Source organism: Saccopteryx bilineata, chromosome 1 (assembly GCF_036850765.1).
Source record: "Saccopteryx bilineata isolate mSacBil1 chromosome 1, mSacBil1_pri_phased_curated, whole genome shotgun sequence".
Lineage (NCBI taxonomy): Eukaryota > Metazoa > Chordata > Mammalia > Chiroptera > Emballonuridae > Saccopteryx > Saccopteryx bilineata.
Genome location: NC_089490.1, coordinates 304,241,802 through 304,266,758, shown reverse-complemented (window position 1 = coordinate 304,266,758; position 24,957 = coordinate 304,241,802). Strand labels below are relative to the sequence as shown.

The window sequence follows — 24,957 nt, the reverse complement described above, 5'->3', positions numbered from 1 at the left end:
CTCAGGTGTTCCTGAGTCTGGGGCAGTGGCCGAGCCACTGTCATCAGGCGAGGTGAGGAATGCACTGTGCTCTGCAGGGTGTCTGTGGTCGGTACTCCCCTCAGGATTATTGGAGCTGCACACACTCTAGATGAGGAAACTGAGCTGCAGAGAAGTGGCTCTCCCTTGCCCGGGCCCTGGACTCCTGGTTTGTTGTTCTTCCTTATTTCATGTTTTCCTGCTGCTCCTGTCCATCTAGCCCATTTCAGGCTGGGTGGGCTGTCCAGACCAGGTGGTTGGGGTGTGGGAGGGATGTGGAAAGATAAGGATTATGGGCGTAAGTGGTAAGGAGGGGTAACTGAAACTTGGAAGGAGGAGTGTGGAAAGGTAGTAAGGATCTCATGGACACTGTTGTACACTTGAGGGATTCTCACTTAGAACATGTGGCCCTACACTGGTGGGGCCAGTGTAGACTGGCTGCAGACAGGTCTGTGAGTCAATGTCACTACCACACTTGGCCTCTTGTGAGCAGGACCGCAGAGGATTCGAAGGCTGGGTAGGGGCCTCCCTCTACGGCCCACTGGGAATCCAGAACTCTATCCTGTCCTCTACACTGAGTCTGGCCTCTTCCAAGGGAAGCACTGGAGTTTGGTTTTGAAAAAATCCGAATGGGCTATAGAAATACTTCTGAGATCTTGTCTGGTCCTAGGTTTTCTGGGTACTCAGTAGGGATCCCCAGACTTCTATGGGGAAACCTCCACTCTGGAACCCATGGGGGCAGCTGTCTCTGGCATTTGCTTTCCTTCCCACATACTCCATCTTTGGTGATCTTTACTGAGAGACTTCAGCTTTGTTGTCCCTTTTGATTGTTTCTGAAATGGGGCTTTGTGAAGTGGAAGAACATGGCATACTCCTGATCTGACCTTGTAGTACCAGGCACAGCGGCAGGAGAGACGGATGCCACCCCTGCTGGATACCATCTCCCCCTCTGACTCCCTCCATCTGACCTGTTGACACGCCGCCCGCCAATGTGAGGGCCAGGCGGGCTCTGTCTCTTTGGCTTGACCTAGAAATCTGACACTAGACTTGAGGGGCTACAGAGGTGTATAAAATATTCTGTTTTTGATCCTATGGGAGAGGGGTTGTTGTTGGTCAGAGCTCTGGGGAGATGAATCTAGAATAGGCAAAAGGAATAAAGAAATATTTAGGACCAGGCAATATGACCCTACATGTCTCCTGCTTCCCCTGATTCTTGCTTGTATTCAACTAACTGAAGTCTAAGTTGCTGGTTGTTGCATCTTAGGAAGGACATGTGGATGGCTGAAGAAGAACCTGTAGCCTGAGAGGGCAGGGGCAGAGCCAAGTCACCATTCACGTGAACATCATGTGATGTGTGGCACTCTGTGAGAGAGCCTCCCCCCTTCCCACCCCCATCCTGCTCAGCCCATCCAAGCAAGGTCAGGCAGAACTGTGGAGCTGGTTCTCATGGGGGCTTTAGATTTGGCACGTAGTTTCAGGAGGGGTCTTTCTCCCTCTGCTCAAGGGTTACCAAAGCTTTAATGCTGCCTTCTGCCCAAAGCTCATTCTCAGGTGACTCACGGGCTATTTACACAAGAGTCAAGCTTCCCCATTTGCCCCATGTGAAGAGCTGGTAGTCAAACTCACATTGGGATCAAATCAGATCTCTGAGCTTAGAAGCAGGGGTAGGAATGGGTGCCTTCAGTCGCAGCTCCCCAGAGTGGTGATAAAGCCCCTTTGGGTTAATCTGGGGGACAGCCTTTGAGTGGTGGGTCCTGGAGCATAAAATGTGAGGTCTCCCCCACACTCAGGACCGAGAACCTAATGCCCTGGACACCTGCCCTGCACGTCTGCATTCCCCGAGAACCTGGGAGATGAAAGAACACACCAGCTGCCAACCCACTGGCCCCTGGGCCTCTCAACTGAGGAAGTGGCTGAATAATGAATGAGACCAAAGCACTTCAGAGAAGTGACCCCAGGGACAAGTAGGGGAGGGCATGGACAGGTGGTGGGGGACACCTGGCAGGTGGAGAGAGGACAGGAGCTCTGATGAGGTCTGTTGCTGTGGCTTCCACTGCAGGTCAGAGCTGTTAACTCATATGGGGGAAAGTGGCTGTGAAGCTCACATGCGGATTGTGTTGGAAACCCTCTGCCCGGTGCATGTTTCACCTGGTACCGTTCCTATGGCACCCACCAGGAAAAGCTCCCTGCAGAGATAGTTTTGGGGGTTGGGTTTAGACCAGATCCAGGGAGACTTCTTGCAAAGAGGACTGAAGGACAGGAGACTTTCTCGGGGCATTTTAAGAAAAGCCGGAGACGCTGGGAGGGTGGTTGTGATACATGTGACTTGTGGCAGGTGCTGGACAAGGGCAGTGTGCAGGGAAATCCCTGGAGGGGGTTGAGGGTCCTCAGAAGCAGCCCTGCCAGGTACTTCATTGCTTCTAGTGATGAGATGCTCTCTTCCCTTAGGCTGACCTTCCCATTCAGCAGGTCAGGAACGTGGGTACTGTTGGGCAGATAAAATGTATTATGCTCACTTTGTAAAAGATAACGTTACCCACGTGGAGGCCATTGCCCAGGTGATATTAATGTGTGTTGGGGGGCAGGCAGGATCGTTGTAGCCTGGGGCTTGGTTTTGGGATTAAGTCTTTCCCACCCTTTTTGATGTGGGGTGGTACAATCCAATCATGCTTCAGAGAAGTGACTTTGTATTAGAGACTTCCCTATTTTGTATATTGGATTAAGGGTTTGGATTTCTACACTATAAAATGGGGACGGAGCAGGAGCTTGCGCTCTTGGTTCCTGAGATTATCATTAGAAGAGGGAGCAGAGCAGAGAGCAGAAGGAGGCCACGTGGCCAGGAGAAGCAGCCAAGATGGCGGAGTGCTGAGTGAAAGGCCAGTTTGTGCAGTTTGACGCTGGTGAAGGAAGGAGATGGGGAACTGAGGAGAATAAGGCTGGTGAGCTAGAAATCTTTGATTCTAGGAAACTCGGATAAATCAGTGGCTTTGTGAGCACTGAATGTGAGTGGGTTTTGGAGCCCAGTGTATATTTTTACTTGCCCACCGGGTGCAAGCTAGGATTAAAGACTATGGCCCACCAGTTTGTGGCTCCGTTGTTTCTTTACCTACTGTCCGAATCCAATGCAAACCTGCATGAGCCAGGCTGCTGTGATAATGGCCCTGGCCGTGGCTTCTGGCTTTACAGGTCCCACACATGTGACCTGAGGACTTTCCTCCCTTGTTTTCTCTGTCAGCTCCACATGGACCTTACACTTTCTGCATGGCTTAAAAGGGACAATAGCTCCCTAAACTCAGCCTGCAGAAATAGAGAATATACCTTTGTTGAGCGCTTACCATGTGCCTGGTTCTTTTCTCATTGAGTCTATGTGATAGCTGAGATACGCAGGTATGAGCATCTCCCCTTAAAGGGAAATACACGAAGGTCTGGAGGGACCGACAACTTGGCTTAAATCACACTGTTAATTATAAACGTGTAAGTTAGGTTCTAAATGTATGTGGCTGAGCTGGGAATGGAACCAGAGGAGGTCCTCAGTCTTTTATTGAGCATTCTGAGAGCCCTTCATTAGGCTCACTCTTGGGCCAGTTCTCAGGTATAGCCCACTGGCCCAGACCCCTGGCTCTCTCCATCCCTTCTGGGCAGAAAGTAACTGCTCAAGTGTTTTTGGTGCCAGGGAGACCGCCTGGTGCTAGTTCTCTTCCCCAGGAAGCTCCTTCTTCACAAAGCCAGGTTGACACAGGTAGACAGCCGGTGTTTGCCAGGTGAGTGGGACCCACCTGATAGCCCAGTGTCCTGGTCCTACTGCAGGAGTGCTTTGGGCTTTCTCTCTCTGCCAATACCAAGCATGCTGCCAAAGCAAGTGCAGACCCCTCCTCTCAGCTCATAGCCATTGGCCTATGCCCACCATCTTACCCCATCCTTCAGGCAGGAGGCAGCATCTGATAGATATGTGAATTCCAAACTGCCCTCTTGATGTTCTGCTTATCTGTCAGACCTCACCCTTACTGGAATATTGCCCCTGAGACAGGAATTCCAAGAAGCTGGCAAGCCCCCCTAGGAGGAGCATTCCAGACAAACCAGGACTTTAGATTCAGTATCCCCTCAGGCTCTCCCAAACACTATATAATTTGCCCCTAGTCTGTAACTGGTGCTCTTCTCCCCCTAGAAGTGCCCAGCAGGGTTCCTTTCTTCCTTTCAATAAAGCCTGTTACTCTGGTCTTTTGGACTCCCATGGATTCCAATAGCATCCTTGGGCCTATGATTGGCTGAGGGCCTTCCAGTATGCCTCTCCCACTGGGTGACAACCCCACAGCAGCCTCCCCTAGCTGCTTGCTGTAAATACCAGCGGATCAGAACCCAGCCAGCCAGAGCCTCTTTGCCTACAGAAGAGGCTGGGCATCCTGTCTCCCACTCCCCTGCATAACTGACTTAGAGAACAAGAGTCAGGAATCCCCTACTGTGGCCCTGGGAAGCATGATTCAACAGGAAGGCTTTCTGCTTTGGTGTCAGCCAGCCTGGACTGCCAGAAGGCTGGGAATATCTTAGAAAGTTTTTCTCTTCACACAGAATACACCGGCTGAGAGGTGGGAGAGGCAGGGACAAACCCCCCTGAAGGGGACTTGTCTGAAAGTTTGAGGCCATCTTGCCCTGGCTCAGGGGCTTTGCTGGAAACATCTCCGACTCCGCTGCCCTGCCAGACCCTGTCTCCTCCACAGCTCCTCCCCTAGGTTGGTTCCCTGGGCTGGTGCCTCAGTCTGACATCCTGCCTGCCTTAGGCAGGGCTGGGCTCTCCGAAGGTCTGCACAGACCCGGGGCACCCCTGGGCAAGGCAGTGGTGTTAGGGCAACCCTCCGTGTGCATGCGCAGAGCTCCCCTTCAATCCAAATACACACGCAGCCACATCTCAGCAAATCTCACTGTCGTTCATGTTTTATTAGTATAAGTGCCTTAAGAACAGATCAGAGATTCAACTAATTTGCTCATTAGTAAAAGGAAATTAGCCATTTGAGATCTGTTCTAATAAAATTAGCTTGGTGACAAACCCTTTGTTGCCATGTTTATCACATTACCATACTCCTCGCATTTTAAAGGCCAGAGCAGTCTTAGCAACTCTGCGGGGTATTCTCGGAGCTTCTCTCTTCCTTGTTTTTATTCCTTTTTTTTTCTTCAGGCTGATGCAAATTCTTTTTTCCTTTTCAAGGCTAATTGGGAAAGCCTGCCCCAAATCTGTGTTCCATTCACACAGCTTCCAGAGCCGGAACCCACGGACTCTATCCCGTCCCCCTCAGTTTCTTGTGCCCCTGCCTCTTCGCTTGGTCCTGCTCCCCATCCCCATCCCTTAGAGAGGTTTCCTGTGTTGCTGGCCCTTTAAAAGCCAGCCCCTCCCTGTGTGCACCTCCTCCAGGCACAGGCAGGCTGGGAGCAGCAGCAGTGCTCTGTCCACTCCCCTAACTGCCAGGCGGGTCTTGTCACTCTTCACTTGGTCTCCCTGCCCCAGGGAGCTTTTGCCTTAGATTTCAGTTTAAGTCCACCCTGGCTTTATCCAATCATTTGTGGCCTGCCTCCTCTAGAGTGGACAACTTACCCATTTATTTCTTTTTTCCTTCTTTTGAAAAACATCTTTTACATTTCTATTCCTTTTGTAAGTGATCAACATACTTTTTTGAAATAGTAGAGAACATACTCTTCTTTTTGAAAAGAACTTTAAATTTTATCTTTCAATTACAGTTTACATTCAATATTATTTTGTATTAGTTTCAGATGTACAGCACAGTGGTTAGACAATCACATACTTTTCGTGTTCCCTGCTATTTCCAGTGCCCACCTGGCACCATACATAGTTGTTACAATATTATTGACTTTATTCCCTGTGCTGTACTCTCCATCCCCGTGACTATTCTGTAACTACCAATTTGTACTTCTAAATCCCTTCACCTCTTTTCACCCATCCCCCAACACCCCTTCCCTCTGGCAACCATCAGAATATTCTATGTATTTATTGAGTCTGTTTTTTTTTTTTTTTTGTATTTTTCTGAAGCTAGAAACGGGGAGAGACAGTCAGACAGACTCCCCCGCATGCGCCCGACCGGGATCCACCCGGCACGCCCACCAGGGGGCATCGCTCTGTTGCGACCAGAGCCACTCTAGCGCCTGGGGCAGAGGCCAAGGAGCCATCCCCAGCACCAGGGCCATCTTTGCTTCAATGGAGCCTCAGCTGCGAGAGGGGAAGAGAGAGACAGAGAGGAAGGAGGGGGGGGGGGTGGAGAAGCAGATGGGCACTTCTTCTGTGTGCCCTGGCTGGAAATCGAACCCGGGACTTCTGCACGCCAGGCCGACGCTCTACCACTGAGCCAACTGGCCAGAACTATTTATGAGTCTGTTTTAATTTTGTTTGTTTATTTTGTTTTTAGATTCCACATATGAGTGAAATCATATGGTACTTGTCTTTCTCTAACTGGCTTATTTCACTTATTTCATAATGCCCATGCGTCGCAAATGGTTAAGATGTTATTACTTTTTGTGGTCAAGTAATATTCCATTGTGTAAATAGACCATGGCTTTTTTATCTACTTATTTATTGATGAGCACTTGAGTTGCTTCTCTACCTTGGCTACTGCAAATAATGCTGCAATAAGCAAAGGGGTGCATGTATCTTTTTGAATTACTGATTTGGGTTTCTTCGGATATACATATACCCAGAAATAGAATTATTGAGTCATAAAGCCGTTCTAGTTTTATTTTTTTGAAGACCTCCACAGTGGCTGCCCCAATCTGCATTCTCACCAACAGTGCATAAGGGTTCCCTTTTCTCCCCATTGCGTCTAGCCTTGGCTGTTTTGGCTTGACGGGCATGGACAGAAAACCCAGGGCACATTTCATTGTACATACACCGGGCTGCCTGAAGCGCCCACACAGGGCCTGAGTCTGGGGAGTGATGTGTGGACTGTGGGAGCTCCTAGCTAACCCAGGGCTGTGTAAATTAGGAGCAAGTGCCCCCAACATTGTCACAGCACTCTTCTGGCACCTCCCTTTAGCAGCATTTAACCCCACCTGATGTAATTTTTACAGTCATAGTGAGCAGTTACTCTGCACCGGGCACTGGGGATGGTCAGTGCTTTCTTCATGTTCTTTATGTTAATCTTCTGGATGACATTAGGAGGTAGTCCAAACCTGTATTCTTATTAAAGATATAGGGACAGATGTTTGGAGATTCCCAAGGTTACCTTGCTTGTAGGTTGCAGAGTAAGAATGTGAACCCAGGCTTATCTGTCTCCCAAGGACCCGTCCCTAACCACTGCACCATGTGCTTGGTAAACGCTGCCTACCCAGACTGCAGTGCGGGGTGCAAGCTTTCTGAGGTGGGGTCTGTGAATCAGGCATCTCATATCCTCCCCGGGGGCACAGACCAGACATGTGGTGAGTGTTCACAAGCATTTATTGAATGAACAGGTGGCTAGGCAAGGGATGATCAGGCCTCTCTAACTTTGCCTGGGGCAGAGGCCTGTTCTAGGGGGTCCTGGGCTGGTCCTGCAGAACCTGAGAACTTTTTTTTCTTATTTGTCACCAGCAGCCCTAGTCCCTGCCTCTCCCTGCCCCATGGCAGCTCTCCCTGCCCTCCCCAGCCTGATACAAATCAGTGGCTCAGACTACAGCAATGGGTTTATCCCACAGAATGTGACTCTGAATATTAGAATGTCAGAAGTGACTGCATTCGCAATAAGTTGCTGTCAGAGAGGAAATAAAAGGGGATTTGCAGTTATTTTATTTGGAGCGTGCAGGGGATGGGCTGAGCCTGAGGACTCACTGTTGCTTCCCTAGCAGCTTGGGCATCAGACCCTCAGGTGCTCTGGATTCTCATCCTGGTCACTCCTTCCACCAGCCTCGTATGTCCCATCCACCCAGCCTTTACTCCAGCCTCCCTCCACCCCCAGCATCTCCGGTGAGGTAGACGTCATTTCTCTTAAGGAAAGATAAAATTGAGGCTTTGATCCAGGTGTTCTGATTCACATACAGGAAGACACAAGAGAGGCCAGTAATAGTGCTTCAGCAATTCTTGCTGAGTGCTTTCCATGATCTCTACTCTTAAAATGCCCAGATGAATGAGGGGCCTGTCTGTGCCCTCGAAGTGGGAGGGGAGTGTGGCCGCTGAGCTCTCGTTCACATATATTCCTTTAATTATTTAAACATAGCTTCTTTTAATTCTTTAAACACATTTAGAATAGTTGCTTTTAAGTCTTTGTCTGCCGAATCCAACATCTGCACCTGCTCAGAGTTCGTTTCTATTGACTGCTTCTGTTGTCTTTCTTGAATATGAATCATTTTCTTGTTTCTTTCCATGTTGTAAGTTTCTTGTTGAGAACTGGATATTTTAGGTAATAATGTACAAACTCTGGATTCTGAGTTTTCACTCTTGAGGGCTGTTTTAGACTTTTATTTTTAGTAACTTATTTGGATTTACTCTGAGGAATCTGTCTCCTTAGTTGTATAAGCTGCTAATATTTCTATCTCTACTCAGTTTAAAAAGAATAATTTTATTTTTCAATTACAGTTGAGGAACAATATTATATTAGTTTCAGGTGTACAACCCCGTGATTAGAATTTATGTGACTTACACTGTGACCAACCCAATAAATGTAGTACCCAGCTGGCACCATAATAGTTAATATAATATTATTGACGGTATTCCCTGTGCTGTACTTTACATCCCCATGACTATTCTGCACCTACCAACTGTACTTCTATATCCCTCCACCTTTTTCATCCCCCATCCTCCTCCCATTTGACAGCCGTCGAAATGTCTGCTGTATCTATGTTTCTGTTCTGCTTGTTCATTTATTTATTTTTTAGATTGCACATATAAGTGAAATCATATAGCATTTGTCTTTCTCTGTCTGACTTATTACATTTAACACAATACCCTCTGGGTCCATCCATGTCATTGTAGATGGCAAGATTTTATTTTTTTGATGGCTGAGTAATATTTCATTGTATATACGTACCATTTTTTTTATCCATTTATCTATTGATGGACACTTAGGTTGCTTACATATCCTGGCTATTGTAAATAATGCTGCAATGAACACTATGGATGCATATGTCTTTTTTTTCCTTTTTTTCTTTTTTACAGAGACAGAGAGAGAGTCAGAAAGAGGGATAGATAGGGACAGACAGACAGGAACAGAGAGAGATGAAAAGCATCAATCACCAGTTTTTTGTTGCAACACCTTAGTTGTTCATTGATTGCTTTCTCATATGTGCCTTGACCATGGGCTTTCAACAGACCGAGTGACCCCTTGCTCAAGCCAGCGACCTTGGGTCCAAGCTGGTGAGCCTTGCTCAAACCAGATGAGCCCGCGCTCAAGCTGGCGACCTCAGGGTCTCAAACCTGGGTCCTCTGCATCCCAGTCCGACACTCTATCCACTATGCCACTGTCTTGTCAGGTGCATATGTCTTTTTGATTTAGTGTTTTGGGTTTCTCCAGATACCAAAAGTGGAATTGCTGAGTTCTTCTTTGTCTCTTGTTATGCCTTTATTATAAAGTCTAGTTTGTCTGGTATAAATATTGCTAACCTAGCTTTTTCTTTGTTTCCATTTTCATAAAATATTTTTTCCATTCCTTTACTTTCAGTCTGTGTGTTTTTCGATTTAAAGTGAGTTTCTTATAAACAGCATATGTAAGGGTCTTTTTTTGTTATCTATTCAGCCCCCGTATGTCTTTTGATTGCAGCATTTAATTCACTTGCAGTTAAAGTAATTGCTGGTAGATATGTATTTATTGCCATTTTATTATTCATATTCATTATTATTATTTTTTCTTCCTTAAGAAGACCCTTTAACATATCTTATAATACTCTTTCGGTGGTGATGAATCCCTCTGGCCTGCAAAGTTTTTGTTGAGAAATCAGCTGACAGTCTTATGGGGGCTCCCCTTCAGGTAACTAATTGCTTTTCTCTTGCTGCTTTTAAGATTCTCTCTTTGTCTTTAACCTTTGCCATTTTAATTATGATGTGTCTTGCTGTGGGCCTTTTTAGGTTCATCTTGCTTAGGAATCTCTGCTTCCTGGACTTGTGTGTCTGTTTTCTTAACCAGGTTAGGGAAGATTTCCATCACTTTTTTAAAAATAGGTTTTTGGCCCTGGCCAGTTGGCTCAGTGGATAGAGTGTTGGCCCAGTGTATGGATGTCCCAGGTTTGATTCCTAGTCAGGGCATACAAGAAAAGTGACCATCTGCTTCTCTCCTTTCCCTTTCTCTTGCTATTGCTGGTCCTGGGGGCACTTAGCAGAGGTACAGGGTATGCTGAAGCCATATGCTACTGCTTTGGGGTTTGTGAACTTCTGAAAGATTTTAGGAAAGTCTAAAGCATAGCTAAGAGAGGACATTTGTATGGAAAAGCCACTGGAAAAGGCTTGGTGGGCCCTTAAGTTGGGTGAGGAGGGGTGTCAGGGAATCACCAGGGTGGGGCAAACAGTGTGAGCCAGGTTGATGGAGGCTCAGGTATGGCGCCTGCCAGCCTGCTCTGTGGGCGGTGGGCTCAGCAATGGAATAACAGCTTCTGCTAGCATTCTGTCTGGGGGAAAGCTGCCCTTCCAGTCTATGCGGAACACTTTACTTTCCACCCATATGTTCCTGGCGACTTTTGAGCAGCTGCCCCAGTGCTGGAGCTCAGAGAGGATGAGTCCAAGTAAGTCCGTGCATGGGCTCTCTAAGGGGAATGGCTGGGATTCCAGCCCAAACCCTGGAGTTTTCCACAGCCAGAAGTTATAGGGACTTCTCTTCCTGGCACTGGAACCCTGGGCTGAGGGGCCTGCTGTGGAACTGGGACCCTTCGCTCCACAGCAGGACTTCCACAGCTGAGATATCCCTCCCAGTTTTTTTTTTTTTTTTGTATTTTTCTGAAGCTGGAAACGGAGAGAGACAGTCAGACAGACTCCCGCATGCGCCCGACCAGGATCCACCCGGCACGCCCACCAGGGGCGATGCTCTGCCCACCAGGGGACGATGCTCTGTTGTGAAAAGAGCCACTCTAGCGCCTGGGGCAGAGGTCAAGGAGCCATCCCCAGCGCCCGGGCCATCTTTGCTCCAATGGAGCCTTGGCTGCGGGAGGGGAAGAGAGAGACAGAGAGGAAGGAGGTGGTGGTGGTGGTGGTGGGGAGTGGAGAAGCAAATGGGCGCTTCTCCTATGTGCCCTGGCCGGGAATCGAACCCCGGGTCCCCCACACACCAGGCCGACGCTCTACCGCTGAGCCAACCGGCCAGGGCCTCCCTCCCAGTTTTAACTGCCGTACATGGATGTGGGACCCGCCCATTCTGCCTCTCCACCCCTCCTACCCATCTTGATGTAGCTTCTTCTCTGTATCCTCAGTTACAGGACTTCTCTTCAGCCAGACTTCAGGTGGTTCTAAATGATGGTTATTTTGTAGTTCACTGTGATTTTTAATGTGGTGGTTGGAGAATGGAGTATTGCATTTAACCTACTTTGTGGTCCTGCTGCGGAGCCTCTCTACTTAGTTAAAAAAAATTTTAAATAATTTTTTTAAGCTTGGCTTCCTAAGGGCTATCTCCATGTCTCTGCAGGTTGGTGGTCATCAGTGATTGGTTAGGGCTGTGCAAACACCTCCATCTTCTGTGTGGATAGTGGTGCAACATTCCAAGTACAGATGGTTTTCGGGTCTTCCCTGCTCTGACTTTCTGAGGTCACCCTGGTCTTCCCTGCAGTGTGCCACCCCTAAGGACACCAGGAAAGGGGATGCTTTTCCAGCTCTCTGTGGCTCTCTCACCTCCAGGAGCGCCCTGTTAAATTCCAGGCTGGTGTGCTTGCTGCCTTGCAGCCCTGCTGCTTGTCCCCATGGGATGCAACCTCTGGCCAGCAGGCCTGTGAGCCTTGCCTCGGTGCTTCCCCGCTGGTGGGCTATGTGTACTGTCCACCACTGGACCTGGGCTCGTTTCTTTCCACTCCAAATCACATCAGCCCTCTCCTGCAGTCAGGGTTCTCAGTTACTTGGCCAACCCCACTCAATGTTGGTGGCCGGGGGGGATAGGAGCAGTCTTAGGCAGAATTTTGCACATTCCCATTTTTTTTTTTTTTTTTTTTTTTACCAAAGTTCAGTGTTTTCATGAACAGAGGCTTCTTGGTTTGTTGTTTTGTCTTTGGTAGCTTTCCAGAGCCCTGAAATGGTTGTTTTCATTTTCATGATTTTCCCCTAGATTTTGGGAAGAGAATTTGCTGGCCTCTTGGTTCTACCATCACTAAGTCCAGTCTTGAGTCTTGAGACCTGGGTCAATCAACGTGTAGCTTGAGTTCTAATTGTAAGTGATGACATACCCTCTAACTTTTCCGGGTGTCTCGTGAGCTTCTTGAGGCCTTTGATGACCTGACATTTTCCCAAGGAAAAGACCAATTTGCATGATTGTCTTGAGCCCTGGCTGCTGTCCCTGAGGTGTTCTTCACTTTGCCCTATTTAGGGCAGAGGACCAGCCCTGCACTAGCTACTTCAAGGACTAGAAACCCTCTGACATTGGAAACCTACTTTCTTCTGGGGCTTGTCTCATAAGCACTTCCCTTAGCAGAAGATTATGATCAATTCTTCCGCGGTGGAGGGGTGCTGTTCTTTGAGGATTCCTTGATCTTCACCGCCTTCCGGACCCCATAGTCTTTGGAGCATCAGGTCTTGTTCTCCCACAGAACTTGCTAAAACAGAGCTCTAACTCTTCACGTACTTGTTTAAAGCCATGTTGGCTTGGCATTTGCTACTGAATAACATCTAAACCTTCTTGCCTGGCACCGAAGCTCCATCCTGATCTTCCCCCACTAACCTTCCTAGGCTTTGCTCCTGTCCCTGCCCCCTCTCACTCTGGGCTTCAGCCAGGCAATTCGCGTTGCTCTTTGAGCATGCCATGCTCATCCACATCTCCGCACCTTTGCCTGTGTTCTTCCCTCTGCCTAGAATGCCTTTACTCCTTCTCCATCTGGTAAGTCCTTTCTTTATGATCCATCCCAGGAATCCCCTTATCTATTAACCTTTCTCTGAGCTGAAAGGCTGTCCTTCCTCTCTGCTTCCCCAGCTTTCTGCCGTCACCTGGGCCAGCCCAGTTATGCCACTGGCTGTTTCCATGCCTGCTCCTCTCTCTCGCCTGTGAGTAAACTGAGGGCAGGAACTGTTCCCAGCTCATTGTTACATCCCAGTATCTGACGCCGTGCTTGGCCCATGGTGGGTTCCTAATAAATGTTTGCTGCATGTGAGAATGATCATTCTATAGCCTTTTATTCGGCCAGAAGTGGGTTTTCTTGATGGCACACTGTAGGTTTTGAGCTCTTTGGAATATGATTTATAATCTGATTATAATCAGAAGTAGGATCGATGTGACAACATTCAATTAAACTCATTTTTTTTTTTTTGTTATTTTTGGTGGCTTTTAACTTATTTAATAGTTACTGTCAGTAGCACTGGGAGACCCCATCCTCCTCAAACTCTGTATTCAGGCTCTATTATTGCTTATTTTAGTTATGTCTATATGTCCTATATAGCTGTGTTTGGAGCCTAAGAAGCATCTTCTCCACAACCCCACCTTTTCCCTATGAGATCAGGGGTCTTGGTGCTCATTGCTGCCACCATGGGCTTTTCTGGGACAGTTGGCATTTGTGTGTGTGAGTGATTGTGTGTAGGACCACTTGTATTTGGAATGAGGAAACTTCATCAAATGATATGGCGTCAGCTTGTTATTTTATTATTTATTCTTTTAATAACCAAATGGTGCAGGCAAGTATTAGAGATCAATCCCATAACTTCCTCTCTGAGCTGCAGTGATTCTGTAAGCAGGCCTCTTCCCTGATGGAACATATTCCAAGAGAGGGATTCCAGAACATATCCTGCCCTTCTAAGGGGACTCTGGACTCCGGTACCCACCCCACTGAGTAGCTGGAGGGTGGCAGTGTAGGACTGAGCAGTGGGACACTGGTGTGGCCCTGCTTCTTACCCTCTCCTCCAAGCCAGCGACCCCCCAGGATAAATGGTGAGGCTGCAGATTATCACATGTCCGGGTGTATTGATGGGATAAATGAAGGACATCTATAGGGTGTTCAGTTCTCAGAGAATGATGGACAGTGCCCACTCTGCCACATGATGGCCCTTCTCACAGCGCCTCCAAGACTCTGTGTCCTCAGTTCTGACTCCCACCAGACGTGAGCTCCCTGGGGCAAGCACTGTGTTTAATTTATGTTTGTATTTCGGTACCTTGCTCTGTGTCTGGGATGTAGAATGGGCTCACTAGGGCTTACTGCAGGGGTCCCCAAACTTTTTACACAGGGGGCCAGTTCACTGTCCCTCAGACCGTTGGAGGGCCGGACTATAAAAAAAACTATGAACAAATTCCTATGCACACGGCACATATCTTATTTTAAAGTAAAAAAACAAAATAGGAACAAATACAATATTTAAAATAAAGAAAAAGTAAATTTAAATCAACAAACTGACCAATATTTCAATGGAAACTATGCTCCTCTCACTGACCACCAATGAAAGAGGTGCCCTTCCAGAAGTGCAGCGGGGGCCGGATAAATGGCCTCAGGGGGCCGCATGTGGCCCACGGGCCGGGCTGTAGTTTGGGGACCCTTGGCTTACTGAATGAGAGAATAAATGGGCAGACTGAGGGATACCATTTCTGGTTGGAGGTGGGCCCAGGCAAGAGAACTCTGACCCTGTAGTGTATGTAGTACATTAGCTCCTGTGTCTGCAAGGGGGCCGTCTTACTAGTAAGGATAGGTATCCTTTCCAATATGCCTCATATACTCTGCTGAGCAGCTTAGGGCTGAAGACAGGGTCCCTGGTTGGCCTCAAGCTAGTAGTCCAGGTCAGGATCCCAGCCAGAAGCAGATGATCCACTCCAGAGGAGTAATTAAAGAGGGGGGGGTCTAAGAAGGGGCTATTGACAGAAGTGTAAACAGGGTTAAGGAAATCCAACAAGGATGGCAAAGTACCCCAGGGCATAGCAGGGTATTACTACCCAAGCCTAAGAGGCAGCTGTAGGTGTGGGAGCCTTAGGTAGAGTCTGCAGGGGAGGGAGCCAAGAATCAATAGCCCAACTTCTCTTCCACCCTCCACTCACTTGCCAGTGCCTCCTCTGGTGAACTCAAAGGGAAGACAGAGAGTGAAGAAGCTTAGGGGATGCAACCGTAGAAGTGGGTGGGCCTCCTGGGTCACGTTGTAGGTAGGAATGGGTGCAGCTAGGACTGGGGGAGGGCAATGGTGATTCGTAGAGCACGGGGTATGGGTGAATGGAGAGTGTCAGCTCACAGGCCTCACCTCGCGTGGAGGCTGAGCTGGGTTGGAGATGGGCAGCTGTGTCCTGGAGGCTCCACCCCAGAAATGTGGAACTGTATCCGCAGCTGGTCCAGAGCCCAATCCACCCTCACCTGGCCTTACTGACCTCTGACTCCGTGGCCCAAAATACTTTTTCTCTTTCCCTCTTATTAAAGACCAGGCAAGAAGGCCAGTTGGCTGTTGATGAGACACCAATAGCCTTGTACTCTCCCAATCAGTAGTGGAGTGGAATGGGAAAACATTTTGCGGCTTTTCATCTTCCCAGGAGTAGGCTGTCTTCTGTGCAGGGTAGAGGTGGAGTGCTCCTGGCTGGGGACACCAAAATGCTTCATCAATCAAAAGCTAGGGACTTCTGAGTCTTATGATGAGGTTGATGGACATTTGTAGAGCTGATGTGTGGGTTTGACCGGGGCTGGAAGGGGACAATATCTGGAGGCCCTTGTCCTGAAGAAATAGGTTTGGAATTGAGGGAGAGAGGCATCAGGGTTCCAGGGATTGATGACTTTTCTTGGCCCACACAAGCTGGGCTGTGAGTTCTCAGATCAGACAGTGCAGGGACTTCAAGCTGTAAGAACCTTAGCAATCTATGGATAAATCCCCTCATTATACAGGGGGAGACACGGGGGCTTCATGGGTGTAATGACTTCCCCCAGGACACAGATTATCTTAGGAAATCTTTTTTACCAGAGATAGGCTCTCTCCCACCTGGTTTACAGCTGAGGAGGCAGAGGCTCAGAGACAGAGGATCAAGGTCACCTAGTCAGTGAGTGGAGACACCCAGGTCTGCCTGGCTTGGCATCCCCTTCCCTCCCACCAGACATTCTGAGATAGGTTTGACAGGTCAATCTGGGGCCATCTCATCATTTCACACCTTGTGAGCAGAGTATGGATTTTTATTTTGATAACATCAAAGTCCCACAGCACTAATTGTTATTGTCTGTCTGAAGTGGCACCGCTCTATGTCCCGGATGATACATGAGGGTGGGCCTAGGGATATTAAAGGGCTCCATCCTCCTTTCTTCTGCTCAGTTGAACTCAATTTGGGTGATTTTCTTGAGTCCATCTGGAGGTCTTTATCCCCCCACAGGGGTGGGAGGCCAGTAGGCTAGTTTGGAACTGAACGAGGGAGCGAGGCATCGTTCCAAGGCTGAGGCACCTGAGTCGCCCACAGCAAGGCAAGTGGGCTGACGTAGTCCCTCGCCACTGTCAGGGCCAGCTAATGCGGAACTCCGGCTTCCCAAGGAGCAGAAGGAAGACTCTGATGGATCCTGCTCTGGGCCTTTGTATGTGCATGTGTATGGACAAGCCATGCCTCTGCCTTCTGGTCCTCCCTGGAGGCTGAGAACCTGTGAAACTCTAAGCTGAAAGGGACCAACTTGCTTTCCAATATTTGAACCCTTTCTGCAGTACCCTTTCCCCCAAACCCCCATCTGGTCTTTATTCACATACCTCCAGTGATGTGAAGCTCACTATTCCTATACCAGAGCTTCTCCAGTGTACACCCATTGGACACATTTTGTAAATTCTCCTCAGCCATGGAACTGCCTTGTGGGTGGTCTGAGTGCCATCACTGGTCACCCGTGGCTGTGGGTAACCTCATCCATTCCTCTTCCCCAGTGAATAGTACAGATATGATCAAGTTTCTGCATGCGTCATGACATGGACAAGGTTGGGGAGCATTGCTGTGCTGTGTCTGTCAGCTGTAACTTCTATGTCCTCATATGGGGCCTAAATGATTTTTTTTCTTCTACAGTTTCCAACAATTGTCTGAATCCCACACTTTATGGGCCAAATGGCCAAGTCCATTCTATAACAACTCTTTTTAAAAAAAAAATTTTTTTTATTCATTTTAGAGAGGAGAGGGAGAGACAGAGAGAGAAAGAGAGAGAGAGAGAGAGAGAGAGAGAGAGAGAGAAGGGGGGAGGAGCTGGAAGCATCAACTCCCATATGTGCCTGACCAGGCAAGCTCAGGGTTTTGAACCAGCGATCTCAGACCTCAGCATTTCCAGGTCGACGCTTTATCCACTGCGCCACCACAGGTCAGGCTATAACAACTCTTTAAATACTGGATAATTTATCTGCAATTCTACAAGCTAAATATGCCCAATTTCTTTAATATTTCTCCTTTGACATAATTTGAAATCTATCCTTGTACTGTTCACCTTCCTGTCTAAATCTCTCTAGAGCAGTGGTTTTTGACCTTTTTCATCTCATGGCACATGTAAACTAATTACTAAAATTCTTCGGGACATCAAAAAATATTTTTTTTTGCTGATCTGACAAAATAATAGGTATAATTTTGATCATTTCACACCAATCAGAATGGCGCTCATCAACAAAACAACACAGAATAAGTGCTGGCAAGGATGTGGAGAAAAGGGAACCCTCCTGCACTGCTGGTGGGAAAGCAGACTGGTGCAGCCTCTGTGGAAAACAGTATGGAGATTCCTCAAAAAATTAAAAATCGAACAGCCTTTTGACTCAGCTATACCACTTTTAGGAATATACCCCAAGAACACCATAGCACTGTTTGAAAAGAAGAAATGCACCCCCATGTTTATGGCAGCATTGTTCACAATAGCGAAGATCTGGAAACAGCCCAAGTGTCCATCAGTGGATGAGTGGATTAAAAAGCTTTGGTATATATATACTATGGAATACTACTCAGTCATAAGAAATGATGACATTGGATCATTTACAACAACATGGATGGACCTTGATAACATTAACTGAGTGAAATAAGTAAATCAGAAAAAACTAAGAACTATATGAATCCATACATAGGTGGAACATAAAAATGAGACTCAGAGACATGCACAAGAGTGTGGGGGTTACAGGGTAGGGGGGAGAAGGGGGAGGGGAGGGACACAAAGAAAACCAGTTAGAAGGCGATGGAAGACAATTGGACTTTGGGTGATGGGAATGCAGCATAATCAAATGTCAAAATAACCTAGAGATGTTTTCTCTGAACATATGTACCCTGATTTATCAATGTCACCCCATTAAAATCAATTAAAATTTTTTTTTTGCTAAGCTGACAAAATAATAGGTATAATTTTGATTCATTCACCCTGGACTGCTATTGTTGTGTTGGCTATTGTAATTTCTTTATTTGCCAATCTAAGAGGAAAGCAGTCAGTGCCCCTGACTAAACAGTCAGGTAGTGCCTGTTTCTAGGATCCCTGTGGGACCCACATGCCTGCCGTGGTGCACTGGTTGAAAACCGCTGCAGTAGAGTGCAGCTCTGAGCACTGAATTCAGTTCCGGTGTTTGGGGGAGGGGGAGGCGCTAATGTGCAGAGACAGACAAGACTATCACCTCCTTTATTTGGGACCTGTGTCTCCATGAAAGCAGCCCATACCCCCTGGCTTGGCTGGCAGCCCCACCACAATGTTGACTTTCTACTGTTTGGAGTCCCTAAGTCCTTTTCACAAGGACCAGTGAGGCCTTATCCCAGGTCTTCATCCATGGCCCTTGTGATGCCTGTTAGAGGCCATTACCATACTCCTCTTTGATCCCTTAGTTAAGAAGACCCAACCAGCAAACATTTTCTGAGTGGTCATTATGTACTTAGACTTTTGCTGGTTCAGGAGGAGGAGGAGGCATGGCTTCTGCTCCCAAGAAGAGAGAGACCCATGCAGGCGATGTTAGTCATATGAGTGTCCTGTGAGGGTTCCCAGCCTCTTTGTCCTTCCTTCCTCCTGCTCTCCCTGGTGTCTTGTCCCTGCTCACTGCAGTCTCACATTCTCTCTTCTCCTTCCCAGTTGCCGGTGGATCCTTGCTTGGCTTTGGCGATGACACAGGCTGAGGAGCAGGAGGGTGCAAAGGCCTGACTGACTCTTACCTGACCTCCTCATGGCGGACCAAGCCGTCCATCCTCCCACCTCCAGGTGGGTTGACTGAACTCATCCAAGGCTGGAGGTCAGAGGCTAGGAAGAGGGACCCATCCTTGTTGGCCTTGAGATATTCACAGCCTCTGTTCATGGTCCAAGCCAGATTGTGATCGCTTGTGTCGGACAGATCCTGGTCCTAACCCAAGCTCTACTTTGTTAGCTGTGTCCTCAGGGAAGTTGCTCACCATCTCCTAGCCTCAGTGTTAATAACTATGTAACATGGGGATGTTATTTCCATCTGCCAGAGCTGGTATGAAACTTTAAAAAGATACCATGTGACCTAGTGCTCACATCAAATGATTTTCTAAAATTATTTATTTTCATTGATTTGAAAGAAAGAAAGAGTAAGACAGAGAGAGAGAGAGAGAGAGAGAGAGAGAAAGGAGAAACACTGATTTATTTTTCCACATATACATGCATTCATTGGGCAATTTCCATATGTGCCCTGACTGGGGATAGAACCGACAACCTTGGTGTATTGGGATGACACTCCCACCAACTGAGTGAAAGGCCAGGGCTCAGTTGACTTTTCTTTTAATTGGAATTTTTAACCACTGGTGCAATGAACACTTTCCAGGATGAAAAGTCAGAGTGGGGCTGAGTTAGAGGTCCATGTGCAGGTCCTGCAGAGCCCAGCTTCCTCCTGGATCCTAGGGAGAGCTGGGGAGTTTTCCAGGAGCTGCTGCCTGGCCCCTGGCGCCCCAGGTCCTGCAGAAACTGTCCATATGCCCTTGGTGCTAGGCTCTAGTGACACTGCGAGAAAACAGCGGTTGTCAGAGCTGATTTAACGTTTATATTTTTATCATATGTCAGGGCCTGGCGCTGTGGCAGGACATGACAGAGCAGGAATGCTGTTATTTCTCTAAATAATGACTGCTTCCTGGGCTGCCGGAGGGAGGGACGGAGGGAGGGCGGGGTCTCGGATCTGTGCCAGAGGCACCCTTAGCCCCTCCTCCCCAGGGGCCTGCTGTGACAGTCTCTGGTGGGCTGGCTCTGCAGGGTGTGAGCGGCCATGGGGCAGCGGAGGAGGGTGGGAATCAGGCAGAGGGGGGACAGAGTCAGGGAACAGGGAGAGAGGGAGAGAGAGACAGGGATCAGGCTCAATAAACACTTGTTGATTTGATTTGAAAGGAGATAAGCAGGGAGGAAAGTGAGGAGAGACAGGTGGAGCTGAGACCGGGAGGAGAGAGTGGGACACAGATGGAGGAGACAAAGGGAGAAGGGAAGCCAGGGAATGGAGTGAGAGTGAGGGGAAATGGAAGGGACAGAGATGGATGTGAGGAGAATGACCCCAGATGGTGCTGCCCTGGGAGAGCAGGACACGGGCTGGACCAGGGGACCAGGAGGGAAGAAGCGGGTGGCTGGGACAGGCATGGAGGCAGGTCAGACCCCAACAGTGCCAGGCAGGCCAGGGTCCCAGAGGGTGAAAACACTCACCATTTGCAAACCTCAACTACTGTACTCCCCCTCATCCTGATCTCTCACTCTTTATGGGCGCAGAGTTATTCCTCTGAGCTTTGGGGGAGGCAGGGAGGTCAAGGCTGTGCAAGTTTATGTCCCCCTCAAACCGACCGAGCCATCTCTGGGGGAAGCCGTGCATCCATGCAGCCTGCAGCCAAGGTGGGGAGGTTCTACCTCTTTTCACCCTCACCCTGCCTGGGAGGGCCCAGATGAGAGGGCTCTTCCATGGCCTGGCTCAACCTCCTGGACTTCCTGGCTACTGACTCCAGGAAGGCCTTCCAAGGGCAGTGCATGTCACCACCATGCTTTCAGCCTACAGTCTCCCCGTGGAGAATGACACTGGTGTCTGGACAGGGTGTGTCTAACTCATGTCTATAATTCCAGCCCCTACCAAGTGTTGAAATATATTAGGTGGGTGATGCATGTTCACAGAATGAATGAAGAAGTAAGCCAATCATCTCAGGGTGAGGGAGACATCAGAGATGTAAAGAGGTTAAATGACCCTGTCCACAGCACATTTGTGACAGACCCAGGACCAGGGAGCCAAAGCCCACCCTGCCCCACTCAGGCTGCTACAAGGTCTTCCAACTTTTCAATAATGTTAGAGTGGAAAGGTGGGACCCTAATCAGTCTAAGTGGTGGCTGAGTCCTTCTGGAAAAGTCCATCTCCTTACCATCCTACTTTCTTCCCTCTACCATTCTTCCCACATCTCACTTCTCTGCCAGTGCAACCTGCCAGGAAAAAATATATTATGACTGGTTCTCGTGGAAAACTGGTGGCTAGCTACCTCCCACCTCAGCCTTCACTCATGCCATCCTTGGTCACCACATGGAAATGGATATGCCGCATTGGCAACTAACCACCAGATCTCAGCAGCTTGTCACAGCAAAGCTAACACTCTCTCATTCACTGAGTGGGTGGCACCTGCCTCAACCTCTGTCCTCATGCCAGCACCTCTTAAGGTCTTGGAACTGTAGTGCCCACACAGGAGGCCCATCCCAAACCCTAGCCTCTGGGTCCTCACACCTCTTCATATATATGCAGGCAGACCTCAGGGATATAGTGGGTTTGGCTCCAGACTGCCCGATAAAGTGAGTATTGCGATCGAATGGGTTGTGATTGATTTCCTGATGGAGGGTCTTGTTTTCAATTTGTAAACTATGCAACAACAATCAAATGATATTGTACTCAAACGAGATGTGCTCACACTGGTCTTTATTGTCACTGGGCTTCTGGCAGCTGCTCCCACAATGACAATGTAACCTTGTTGTCTAGAACTGCTGCCCTCCCCCATCCCCACTCCCACTTGGAAAATCTACTTCTGCACTTAGAACACAATGGCCCATCAACCAAGTTCTCTTGCTCAGTTTCTCCTTCCACTAACTGTGTTTTTCACTTTCATAGAGTGTCCCCTGATCTCTTTACCTTTCCTGTCTGTTTCCTTTCCCATCTAGCTTAAATTCTCTGGTCTGTGATTTAGCCACTGTATTAGGTCAGGTTTCTTCAGAGAAACAGAACCAATAAGAGATTATACCTATGTATATCTAAAGAGATTTATTACAAAGAATTTGCTCACACAGCTATGGAGGCTGAGATGAGTTTGAGGTGTCCCAAACTTCAGTCAGGAATCTGGAGCCCCAGGAGAGCTGATGGTGTCATTCCATCCTGAAAGTTGGTGGCATCAAGATCTAGGGCGAGCTGATGTTTTCATTCCAGTATGCCATCAGGAGAGAACCCTTGTTCCAGCTGGAAGTGATTTTTCTCTACTTGAGTAGGACCAGCCTTTATGTTCTTATTTGTCTGGCTCTCACTGATGGACAGGGTCCACCCACTTTGTGAGGCCAATCTGCTTTATGAGGCTGCAGATTCAAATGCTGATCTCATCCAAAACACCCACAGACACACCCAGAATCATGTTTAACCAAATGCCTAGCCATGCCATGGTCCACTCACCTTGACACAAAATTGCCTGTCTTAGCCATTGTTTGTAATATCCTCAAATCTTTTTCTCCATTGCTTCTGTCTTGAAACCTGGAAAAACTCTAAACCCTGGATCATTCAGTGGTCTACTTTCTTCACTTCATGAGCAGGGGTGATGAGTGCTGCTGGACACAGACACACACACAGACACACACACAAACACACACACACAGACACAGACACACACAGACAGACAGACAGACACACACACACACACACACACACACACACACACACGCACACACTGCTGAGCAGACTGGCACTTCCTAAATTCATGACCTCCGGTTTCACTTGGAACTTCAATACTGTCAGCAGTCCTTCTCCAGTCCCCTAGGTAGCCCCCTTCCCACTTCTCCAGGGAATCCTCAAACTGTCTTCATCTTCCTGGATGTCCTTCGTCCTCTCTCATCCCACCTCTGGCCCTTCTGAGACAGCAGCAGCCTCAGACTGGGATTCTACAACAGACCTCCCCTCCCCACACCCATTTCCCTGCATCTGTGTGTGGCCTTTCCTGAGCTCTCTTATGTCCCAGTGAACAGTGAGAGTACTCCACAATGTTATGGCCCCTCCTTAGACACATTACCTAGCCAATCAGTGAGCTCCTTTCTGTGCTAAGACTGCAGACACCTTCCTTCCTTTTCTAGACTCATCCAGGCATCATTTAAACATCCATGTCTCCCATCGCAGAGAGAAAGACACCCCCGTGGTGGAAGTCACTTGCCTCCCTGGAGATTGCCCCATCTCTCTTGTCTTCTTTATAGCCAGACGGCTTGAGACATGGTATAGAGTTCTATTTTTCTTTTCGTCACTCGGTTGGAAGCACTTAGCTCTCACCCCACCTGTGTCACCAGAAGTGACAGACAGGTTTCTTGCTGGTCCTCTTCCTCTCCAGACCCTCAGACCCAGCTGACCACACCTCCTGGAAGCAGTCTCTTTCTCTGGCATTCACGATGCAGTTTTCTTCAGTTCTCTTTCTACCTCTCTGACTGCTTCTCCACTGTGAACTCCTTTTCCTCCCCCTGTCCTTAGATTTGGGATATTTCTTGGTGTTCAGTTCTCTGCCTCCTTCAGTTTGTCACACGTTCTGTCCAGGTGTTTAGATCCCATCCTCATGGATCCTTCTCTTTGCTGAACAGCTCCAAAAATGAACTCATCTTCCCCCTCCACCTGCTCCTCCTCCTGTATTCCTGCCCTCCGTGAATTCATTCATTCATTCAGCACATATGTTCTGGGGCCTGCTGTGTGCCCAGCAGTGGTCTAGGCTCTGACACCTTTTACTTGGCTGCCCAAGATGGAAACCCTGGTGTCAGTGACACCAGGCACTGAGGCCTGCCAATTAAACCTCTGAGTCTCTCTCTCTCTCTCTCTTTTTCATTTAGAAATTAAATTTAATGGGGTGACATTGATCAATAAGAGTACATGGGTTTCAGGCAAACATCTCTATAGCATTTGAATTGTTGATTGCATTGTGTGCCCATCACCCAAAGTCAAGTCATTTTCTGTCACTGTATATTTGTCCTTTACTTCCCCACACTCCTCCCCCACATCCTCCTCCACCTGGTAGCACTTCAATTTTGTCTATGTCCATGAATCTCAGTTTTATATTCCATCTATGTGTGAAATCATATAGTTCTTAGCTTTTTCTGATTTACTTATTTCACTTAGCATAATGTTCTCAAGTTCCATCCATGTTGTCGTAAATGTCACTATGTCATCATTTCTTATGGCCGAGCAGTATTCCATTGTATATATGTACCACATCTTCTGTATCTAATACTCTATCAAGGGACACTTTGGTTGTTTCCATGTCTTGGCCACTGTGAATAATGCTATGATGAACATGGGGGGTGCTTGTGTCTTTATGTACCAATGTTTTTCAGTTTTGGGGGTAGATACCCAGTAGAAGGGTTGCTGGGTCATGTGGTGACTCTATTCTTAGTTTTTTGAGGAACCACTGTACTGTCTTCCATAATGGCTCTACCAGTTTACGTTCCCACCAACAGTGAATGAGGGTTCCTTTTTCTCCACAGCCAACACTTTAGTTATCACCTCTCTGAGTTTCTTTTAAACACTTCTCTAACTCTTCAATACTGTTGTGTCCTTAGCTCCCAAATTCATTTCCTTGTTTTAAGTCTTGCCTGCTCCAATCCCTTAATTCTATTCAGACCAAATAGTTCATACCACTTGGCTGCTTTAAACCTCTAGTAGATTCTCTTTGCTCTCAGGCTCCCAGGTCCCTAATAATCACCTGCTTCTGCATGACATGGCTTCTGCCCCTTTCTCCA

The 24,957-nt window shown here is 48.0% G+C and overlaps 1 long non-coding RNA gene across 1 annotated transcript in view; it reads left to right on the top strand.

The window, feature by feature from the left end:
• The window catches only part of LOC136320455 (uncharacterized), a 30,084-nt gene extending 10,866 nt beyond the window's left edge, over positions 1-19,218 (top strand). The window contains exon 3 of the long non-coding RNA XR_010728344.1: positions 19,102-19,218. This is a non-coding gene — a long non-coding RNA (uncharacterized lncRNA). The remainder of the gene's footprint in view (positions 1-19,101) is intronic.
• The last annotated feature ends 5,739 nt before the right edge of the window (positions 19,219-24,957 follow it).